We start from the raw sequence: 9,292 nt of genomic DNA, 5'->3' as shown, positions 1-9,292 counted from the left end.
TTGTGCTCTGTATACCATGGCAGAAAAAAATTTCGGGGGTGGGGGTACCTGCCCGGTTCCAGGTTTGCCACCCACTGCAATCAAGGTAAACAACTGCTTGCTTTTATACAGCAGGGGAAGACATGAATACAGAATAGAGTTTCAGAGAAAATGCAAGATGTTTTCAGCAACACTGAGGCGAATCGTACGACAGTATGCTTAAGTACGTTTCTCTAGTCACGAGTCTGTACTAGTTAAGCTGGCGCTGACCTGAAGCACACTCGCCAAGGGCTCGCCAACTTGCGTCGGGTGGCAATTACAAGAGCCCTCAGAGATCAAACGACTGCTAAAGCTATCTTGAAGTCAAATTTTCGCGTGACATCAAGATGACGCCACTTTTTGACCGGATCTTGCGTCACTACCGGTTTATTTTTTGTTCCGCCAGAAGTGTTCCCTCCTCACACAGATGGCGCTAAGCCCCATGAACAGCTTAAGAGCCGCCATTTTCCGAACGTATGGGCTTGTATGGAAGCTTCGCTACCAGTTACATTTAGCTTGGTGGCTCCACCAACCTTCACTATTGGAATGGCCAAGGGCGCCTACAATAATTTATGGTGAACAGCTGTCTAGAAAACTGACACTGTACTGCAACTCGCAGCGCTGACGTAGCTGCTTAGCCGATTCCGATGAGTTTCGAGCGCTACCACAGCGACGCCGAACAGCGACGCCGTCAAAAATCGAATGTTGGTCAGCCCGAAGGAGCCGCTGTATGGGACAGAGATTCCCAGTCGTTGCGGAAAGGTCTAGGTAGTAATTCTTATTTCTGTGTATTCCTGGGTCTGCGGCTCCCGCGACATTTTCAAGAAAGTCGCGAGCAGGCTGCTGAAAAAATTGTTTTTCTCAGTTCCCTTGAAATGAAGCGGAAAGGCGGCAGCGATGAATCCCTGCAGTGCGACGTGCAACAACGCTGATCGACATCTGGCCATAAACGTTCGTTTTGGTGGGTTTTTTTTTTGTGTGTGCGTGTGAATGTGGTTTATACTCGGGCATCTTGTTTCTGCGCACGCCCGCTATCAACTTCGGTGGGGACCTGTGACAACCTGTGCCAGGTGAAACGCGCGTAGGCAACGGAACTTTGCTTTAAAAAAAACAGCCCACCAGCATACACCCCAGCAATCTTCCCTCGGTGCTAAGGGATATGAGGCAGAGTAGATGTTGACAAAAAACTGCAGGGATTCCACAAGCAACTATCGCAGCTAAACGAATGGACAATAAATGTAATCACTTTGAAGCAGTGACGGTGTCTGCCTTTTTTTTTTTTTTGTCGTTGAGCATATGCATACCCCGGAATCTCAGTATTACGTTTCGCTTATGCTTTAACAATCTGTATGTTTGAATCCTTATTAGTATTACGGTGCTCATCGCTGCTCACCCCATACGTGTACGCGCGTAGCTCCTGCCCGTGCGGAAGCGGCGCGCCTGCTTTGACGCAGATATTGCGGCTAACGATCCATACGTCTAACATTTCGTTGATTCACACAAAAGGGTATGCCGGCGCTAATGCCGGGGCTGAACGTGGGCAGTAACAGCACAGTGTTCACAGTTATGAGTTGACGAACCTAGAAATGGCATCAGCATGTTCACACGATCCGCGGCACCCGGCCTAGCGCGTGTAGCTTGCCCTGACTATTTCGCGTGGATTCACTGAAATCTTAATAAAGTGCAGTGATGCGTGAGCCGCCTGTTCGCAACAGAACTCACAACGAATCACTGTATCCGCCTTTAACTAAAATTCGCCACCCACACCTGTTATGGGTCAAACGCCATTGCTAGAAACATCATACATCGGGCAGCTCCGTTGCGCTCGCCAGCTTCTCGCGGACGCAGTATACATCGTTTGCGGCGTGCAGCTGGCGACCACGTATTGCGGTTTTCTTGTATACAACTTTCCAATATTTTCTATCTCTCTAAAACCCTCGAAATAAGCCCGCTGGCTCGAGCAATGACTCATAGCAGCGTAGCGCGGGCAGCGCATGGAGGTCAGCGCACTGGTGATGGCAACATCCAACATCCGCTAGTTGTTCAGGCGCCGGTGTCGCCACCATACCAGCGCACAGAGCCTATAGCAGATATGATTCCCGGTGGCTCCTATTGTATTGCTGGCAAGGCGAAATATACAAACTCATAAAGTCGCCAGTGTACACAATAAATAGACGCTGATTAAAAAGCCTGGAATGGTCTATATTAGTCACTAGATTCATAATGCAGTTTTCCTAATAACCTCCTCGCCATGAATTCAAATTGTGAATGTCAACCTTAGGAAGGTTTACGTTGCACATCGTTGCAGGAAAATAAGAGCTTGAAAAGTACCGGCACATGTTACGAAACAGCTGTTTTAAATGCAGAGCATTTGTATAACTCACGATGTCACCCGTGCGTCGGCGTCCGCAGCAAAAGAAATTACAGTTACCGGCGCCTGGTTTCGATCCCACGACCCTGCGGGCGGAACGCAAGGTACATGGTGCTCTACCCACTGCGCCACAAAACGACACAGAATCAAAGGCTACGAACGCGCCTTATATCCTTGACTCATTCAAACTACGTCGTCAGCGGCGTGCGTTGGCGACTCACCGGCGTGCTAGCGGCGTGATAGCTTCGTGGTGTACACGTGATAGCACCAACCCCCCCAAACACTAAACGTTACCGCAATACAACCACCCCCTATAAAGCGGGTTGGCGCGGGCTCCACTCCAGTCAACTCCTGCGCTCTCTTCTCTTGCGTTCGTCGGCCGTCGCAGTTGATAAGCGATGGAAGCAAGACCTTCAACTAGTACCGCGACGCAATCCAACATCAGCGTCGCGGAACCAGTACAAGACATCGTACCATTGTCTTCGTCGACGTCGGCAGAAGACAAGGCGGCGAGGCGGCGCGCTGCCGACGCCGAACGCAAGCGTCGTAAGCGTGCCGCCGACGCCGACAAGTTGACGTTACCTACTTACGTCTCTCTCTCTCTCTCTCTCTCTCTCTCTCTCTCTCTCTCTCTCTCTCTCTCTCTCTCTCTCTCTCTCTCTCAAACCCAACTACCACCACCACCACCAACAACCCTACGCCACGTAAACGACCCCAATGCTCTGCATTTACTCGTGTCCCTCGCGCGGGGGCATGCGGCGGAGGATTTTTTTCCCTCATGTTTCATGGTGGTGCTAAATGGAGGCTAAATAAAATTAGCTTCCATCATCCTGCTCTTTTTTTCCGGGCAGCACTATGCGCTAGGCATTAGCCTACGCATGTATGCGGAATGAGACAAACGTTTTTTTGAGCCTTTAAAGGGACACTGAAGTGAATTTGTCAGTCTCCCGGTTTTGCTTGCACTGCGTAGATTGCTTGAAATAAGCCCACTTTTCATCTTTTATCCGGGCGATAAGGCGGTATTTATTTTATAAAGCCTGAAAGAATAAAAATAAAGTTTTTAATGTATAGCCAGTTTATATTTCTATTTAGTTTCAGCATTTCAAGCAGCTTAGATGAGTATTTCTTGCATAGCGCTCGTGCAGTAAGCGTCCCCCAAATTCCCATAATATATCATGTCTGGCGACTTCGTTTCTTAGACGGAAAAGCGTTCGCGGATGTGTGGTCGTGCTCCTGACCGCTGCGCTCTTTCACCCAGCGCAAAAAGTGCTTCCTGCCCTAGTTTTACGCGTACGGTAAAAGTTACGGTTGATTTTGTTTCCTTAGTACCTACATTCTTCACTGACTCTTCTCCCGCCTTCAATTGGCCTTAGACTTTCCTACTAGCGTATACCAGTCAACGAAGCTACGCATGTGCGCTCGGGCAGCGCTTGTGTGGAGCGACCTGGACTTAGAGCTTGATACAGTGTACAAACTAACAAACTAAAGGCACATTCTTCTGGCCATCTCCAAGAAAAATGCGGATACCGTTATTACGGACTCGCAACAGGCTTGCCGAAACTTCCTTCGGGGTAGAATTTCCACGACGGCTCTGGACATCCTGCTGCAAAAGCCACCCGAAAGAAAAGTGAAGATTGTTTGGACGCCAGCCCACTCAACCCTCCAGGGCAACACGACCGCCCACGACATTGCCCGCGATCTATCCCGCCAGGCGACACGAGGGTGTAGGTTAGAGTCTGCGTGTCCTTTGGTTACATATCAAGACATAACGGGGTACTATAAGTACCAAAGAATGATCTATCCCCCGCTCATGAATCTCTAACCAAAGGGCAGGAGCACTGCCTCCGGCTCCTCCAAACAAATGCGTTTCCTCATCCGACAAAACTTCACTTGCTTCATCCAACACAGTACTTCCCGCTGTGCAAATTTTGCGCTGCCCCGGGCACCCTGTACCATATGTTATGGGAGTGTTCCGCAAACCCCAAAATTCAAAGAATAGCGCACCCTTCCCGTGAGCAGTGGGAGAAGGAGCTGTCCAGCTCCGGTCTCGATTCCCAGCTTAGGCTGGTGGAAAGGGCCGTTGCGGCAGGGGTCTCCAATGGAGTCCTGGACTGAGGGCCCCACACCACATCACGATGCTGTCAATAAAGTTTATCCTCCTCCTCCTCCTCATTCACAAACGTGTCGTGGCTTAGTTTCAACTGAGCGAACGAATTGCGACGACCCGTCGGTGGCCGGCAGACCAAACGCTGGGCCGACTGACTCTGTAATACAGTCGGCGAGCCGTGCAGTAGCACAGTCAAGCCAAGCCACCTTTTTGTGACGTCATACGAAGCGTCACAGAAAATGGGTGAGGATGCAGAGAGGAGGACAGTCTTTTCGAATTGATTTTTAGTGAATAAAGTCGCATAAACGCCGCGAGAGTGGTCGAAACATGGCCTAAAGACTCCACACTACCATTTGCGCTCCTAATTCCGCAAGGTTTACATATCACTTCAGTGTCTCTTTAAGACCCATTAAGGGAGGGGGCGTCGTCGTGACCAGCGCACCGTTGACCGCATTAGCCCTCGCCGTGACTACTGGATAGTCGAGTCGGGGCTGCCCAGCGCCTCAGCCCAGTGGCCACCGTCTGGTAAGGGGGATATGGGTTGTGGGGACAGTTCCAGAGGAGATGTTCGAGCGTTTCGACTGCTCCACAGGCAGGGCGATTTGTGGAGGGGTAGACTGAAGAATAAATATGGTGCAGGCGGTTGTGACAAGGCAGGGTCAACTAAGGCAGCTCCCTGCTGGACAGTCACCTCGATTTGCGCGTGGTTGCCCCCCAAATCCCCAGCGTATTATTATCGGTGTACATACTGTGGAGTAATCGAGGGACTGTACCCGGTGTCAAACTACCAACGTTACGCAAAATAACCTGGTGTGATACCCTATCAAAGGATGACTGGATATCCAGTGCCAAAATGGCCGCATTACCTACCTTGAAAGGAGGTCGCGATGATTTCGTGTCGTGTTTCTACGCATGGAAAGGCGGAAGGGGCCGCATCTCTTCCACGCTTCCGGTAATATTCGGACTCTGAGGGCGAGAGATAGGGTTGATTGTGCAGAACCGGAGAACTGATAGCGCCATTAAATAAATGAGCGATAGCAATAGTTTGGTTGCAACAAACGCTGTAAATAAGATCTCGCTGCGCGCGCATTGTGGCGTAAACAACTTTAGAGACAGCTAACTTGACAGCAAAGAGCAATGTCCCATGACGTAAACATGAGGTAGCTCGTGTATTATCGTTCGTGTGTCCCTAGCCAACAAGGACCTTTCTGTCGCGGGACCCGAAATGGTTGCGGAAGAGGCTTATCAAGTAAACGCACTGTGATGGAACCAACATTATGGGGAAAACAAACTTGAAAGCAAGCCAGTAAAGTCCGCCAACGCAAAGAATCATATAACCTACATGTACCTGTCCGTGTCTCTGGAAACTCGAGAGCCCTGTACGTCACATTGTGCCCTACAGTTGCGCAATACGCCATATCAGGGCCACTGCATGTACTCGTCGAGGAGCTCCTGATTTTACATTTCGGGCAAGGGGCGGCTTCTGCAAATGCTCAACGGGTGATATGAAAATTCAACTCAAAGTAATGTAATAAAAAGTGACGCATTTAGTTATCTTTCTACCGGTGACGCCACCCTTCCTTCCGTCAGTGATTTGCGATGAAGCAGCAGTAGTTGCGAAACTTAAATATACTGTGGCGGTAGACTGGTAAAAGGCACTCAATTGCATAAACATGTGTTAAATGGGTGTTGGTTGGCAGCACAACACAACACAAAACACAACTTTGGTTCATTCGAAAGATCGCCTCGTTAGTATCATACTGACACCAGTTTTAACGTAAACTCAGCTCAAATATGCTTTATAATTAGGAAAAAAGGCAGTGACCATGGGACTCACTAACTTATTTCCCGCAACAGAACCTATGATGTCATAACGCCCAGCTGTGCGATTGGCTGAGGCCGCCAAAAGCAAATGAAAGTTATGCAGGGCTTATTTTCGCAAAAATGTAATGCATATATTCATTTTATAGAAGTAAGAATGGTGGGGTAAGCATGGAAGTTACGAAAGTACACGTAAACATTGAACTACCAGAGCGTGCTGTCATTGGTACTGCGCACACTTGGGTGTTATAGCTGCACAGCAGTATGGCGCTTTCGGGTTGTCTGACACGACACAGGCCGATTGGCGTAAGCGACATTGTCTTACGTGACCCTGTTTGCTGAGTATACCCCATGTTGCACAACACGAGTACTTTCTACCGTAATAAAAACACGCCAGGCGCAAATACGGTCAAAAACAAAGCAAAGTCGGACAAAGGTCAGCCATGGTATGGTGGCGCCATCTGGGTGGACTGACGGTAAACAAGGCTCTGTAGTTCGCTGAACGGCTAGTGCCGCGTTCTCGTTCACTTCAAGGCCTGCTTTTGTTACTTCATCGCAGACGGCCTCATGAAACACAGGATTTGGCGGGAGAATCAAAATTTTAGCTGAAATTGAGTAACTTGTTGGTGACAAAAGCATCGTTTGCTGCCGGATAAGCGCTGAGGGCACTATAAAACACCAAATCTTTCGAATAAAACAAACTTGAACTTTGTCTGCATGGCCCCTTAAAGCGGTCGGAAACGCGTGGAAACTAGCCAGAAAATGGGACGTTGAGTTAGGCGATACAAACACAGCGCTGTGTAGGTGGCCTTTTAGTCTACATCCCGTTTTTCGCGCTGTTTCCTCGCATATAAACATGTACCAACCAGACCACTCGCTCCCTATTCTTCTGGGAAACATTCCTGGTTCACTTTTATTCGGTTGCAAATGATTTGGCAGGCTCACGCCACTTCGACGTCTGCCCCCCCCCCCCCCCCCCCCCACTGTCAGCCGCTTTCCAAGGTCGCTGCTGAAAATTTATTTAGGGCTAATCCACTCTGCGAACATTTAATGCCAGCAAAGCCGTCGTTGAGGTGCGGAGCTGCTCATTCTATCGTAACCACTCGTTCCTTATTCATGCTACCTACACCTACTCGGTCTTGCGTGATAGGCCGCTCGCTGTGCACGTGGTTGTGGCGTGGCCTCGAAGTTTCCCCCCAGCGTTCCAACGCCTGCGCCATACTCCCTCCTGCCCGGCCTTTGGTTCAGCGCCTCCGCCACACTCTTTCCCCCGCTGCCCTATCCTCAGCCGTCCTTGTCCATATACGCACGTACGCCACCCAGGTACCTTCCATAGAACGCATGGGGTGGGGATGCATACGGGGGCTAGAGGAAAACAGCTTCATGGTAAAACATGGATTCATCTGACGCGGGGGGTGCAGAGAGCATCTCAAGTATCATTTCCTGCTTTGTACTGGCAACCCAAACTTACGGCTTTTACAGCAGCTCCACTGTAAAAAGATTTTTTTTTGACGAGTCAGTCTTGAGGTTCCGGTTCCTCGTCAGCAATGCCTGACGAAGAAAATGGGTCTTATTTGCCAGTGCTGCTTTTAGCCCATTCCCCTACAGCGGGCTCTAAAACGCCTCTTCTATGAGCTTCCTCTTCTTATTCCTTTTTTTATCCTTCTACCTGTATTTGGGATGGCCCAAAGCTTTCAGATTCGGCAAAAAAGAAAAGGAATTTAGGTTTAGTGTGGTGAGTTCAACTGGTTGATGGATGCGCTATTGTGGAGGACTATTTACATCATTTAATTATTTTAGCCTCCGCTGGGTGTCATGCACGCGACCTATTTAGTATGAAATGTGTTAAGCACAAAACCAAATTCATGTTGTCATGAATATTGGACGTGGTCAGGAGCAATTTTTGTCACCGCGCGACGAAGCGACAGAATTCCCGTCGCTTTCGCTCGCTTTCGTCGCAACTGTCAACGGGCCTTTAGTACCTCGTTTTAGACCTTTCCAGAAACTGCAGCGCCGCTCCTTCTCCTGGCGGGCCCGCGCAAGGCGTCATGGGAACTGCGTGCGCGGGCGGTGCGAGCGGCGACGGGGTGGTCGCGCCGCGCGCCGCGTGCGCGGAGGGAGCCCGTCAAAGGACAAAGTTTGCAATGCTGTGCTTGCAAAGTTATGTTGCCCATCAATTAAAGCATCTTTAAACCATAGAACCCAAAATAAGAAATAAACTCCGCATCCTTCTGAAACTTCCTGCACCGCATGAGAACTTTTTGTCGTCTGCTAGCAACGTCGTCTGCTAGCTTGCAGAGTGGAACCGTGCTATGGCTCGGTTGGGGCACGCTACGAGACCGGCATGTTTCCTTGCACAAGTTTCCGAAGGACAAGAAACTTAAAAAGGAATGGGTTCGCCAGAAAAATCTCCAGGGTTGTGATGGCCGATCTGCTTTGTGGGAGCCGTCACAGGGTATGTGGAGCCCATTTCAACGCGAACAGACGCAAATGTTACATGGACCGTATGCGACCGTTTTCCCACACCGGGTCTTCTCCGAGAGGTGTCCTCCGGTAAAGACAGGTAAGCCAAGCATTATAACGTAAATTATGCTTTTTATATGTTTTGTTGCCTAGCTTCCGCGAAGTGAACGAAACGCCGCCCCCCTAAGCGTCCCTCCCGCTTCCAGGCATCCAACGAACTAGTGATATGCTGCACTGTCGAGATACTGCTGTCAGCTGAGTAATCAACGCCCGTTTTGTAATGAATTTTAGCACAAAGGGCGTAACAGGGCGATAAAGCCCGTTTCCTGTGGCATTGGAGGAACGGGGTTTCTGCTGTTCTGCTGTTATGAGTTCAGCATTTCAACTATTTCTTTTCGGTAGCTCATTGTGTAATTATTTCCCATTTTTAAGGTGTGGTGTACTTCCTGCGTGAAAATGAAGGAGACAGCTCGTCATGGCTGACCCAGGATTCTTGATCGAAGATGAGCTCC

The sequence above is a fragment of the Haemaphysalis longicornis genome, unplaced genomic scaffold, assembly GCF_048455015.1.
Source record: "Haemaphysalis longicornis isolate Haplotype H1 unplaced genomic scaffold, Haemaphysalis longicornis Haplotype H1 scaffold_1, whole genome shotgun sequence".
Taxonomy (NCBI): domain Eukaryota; kingdom Metazoa; phylum Arthropoda; class Arachnida; order Ixodida; family Ixodidae; genus Haemaphysalis; species Haemaphysalis longicornis.
The sequence above is the reverse complement of the archived record's forward strand: the minus strand, read 5'-3'. Positions refer to the sequence as shown.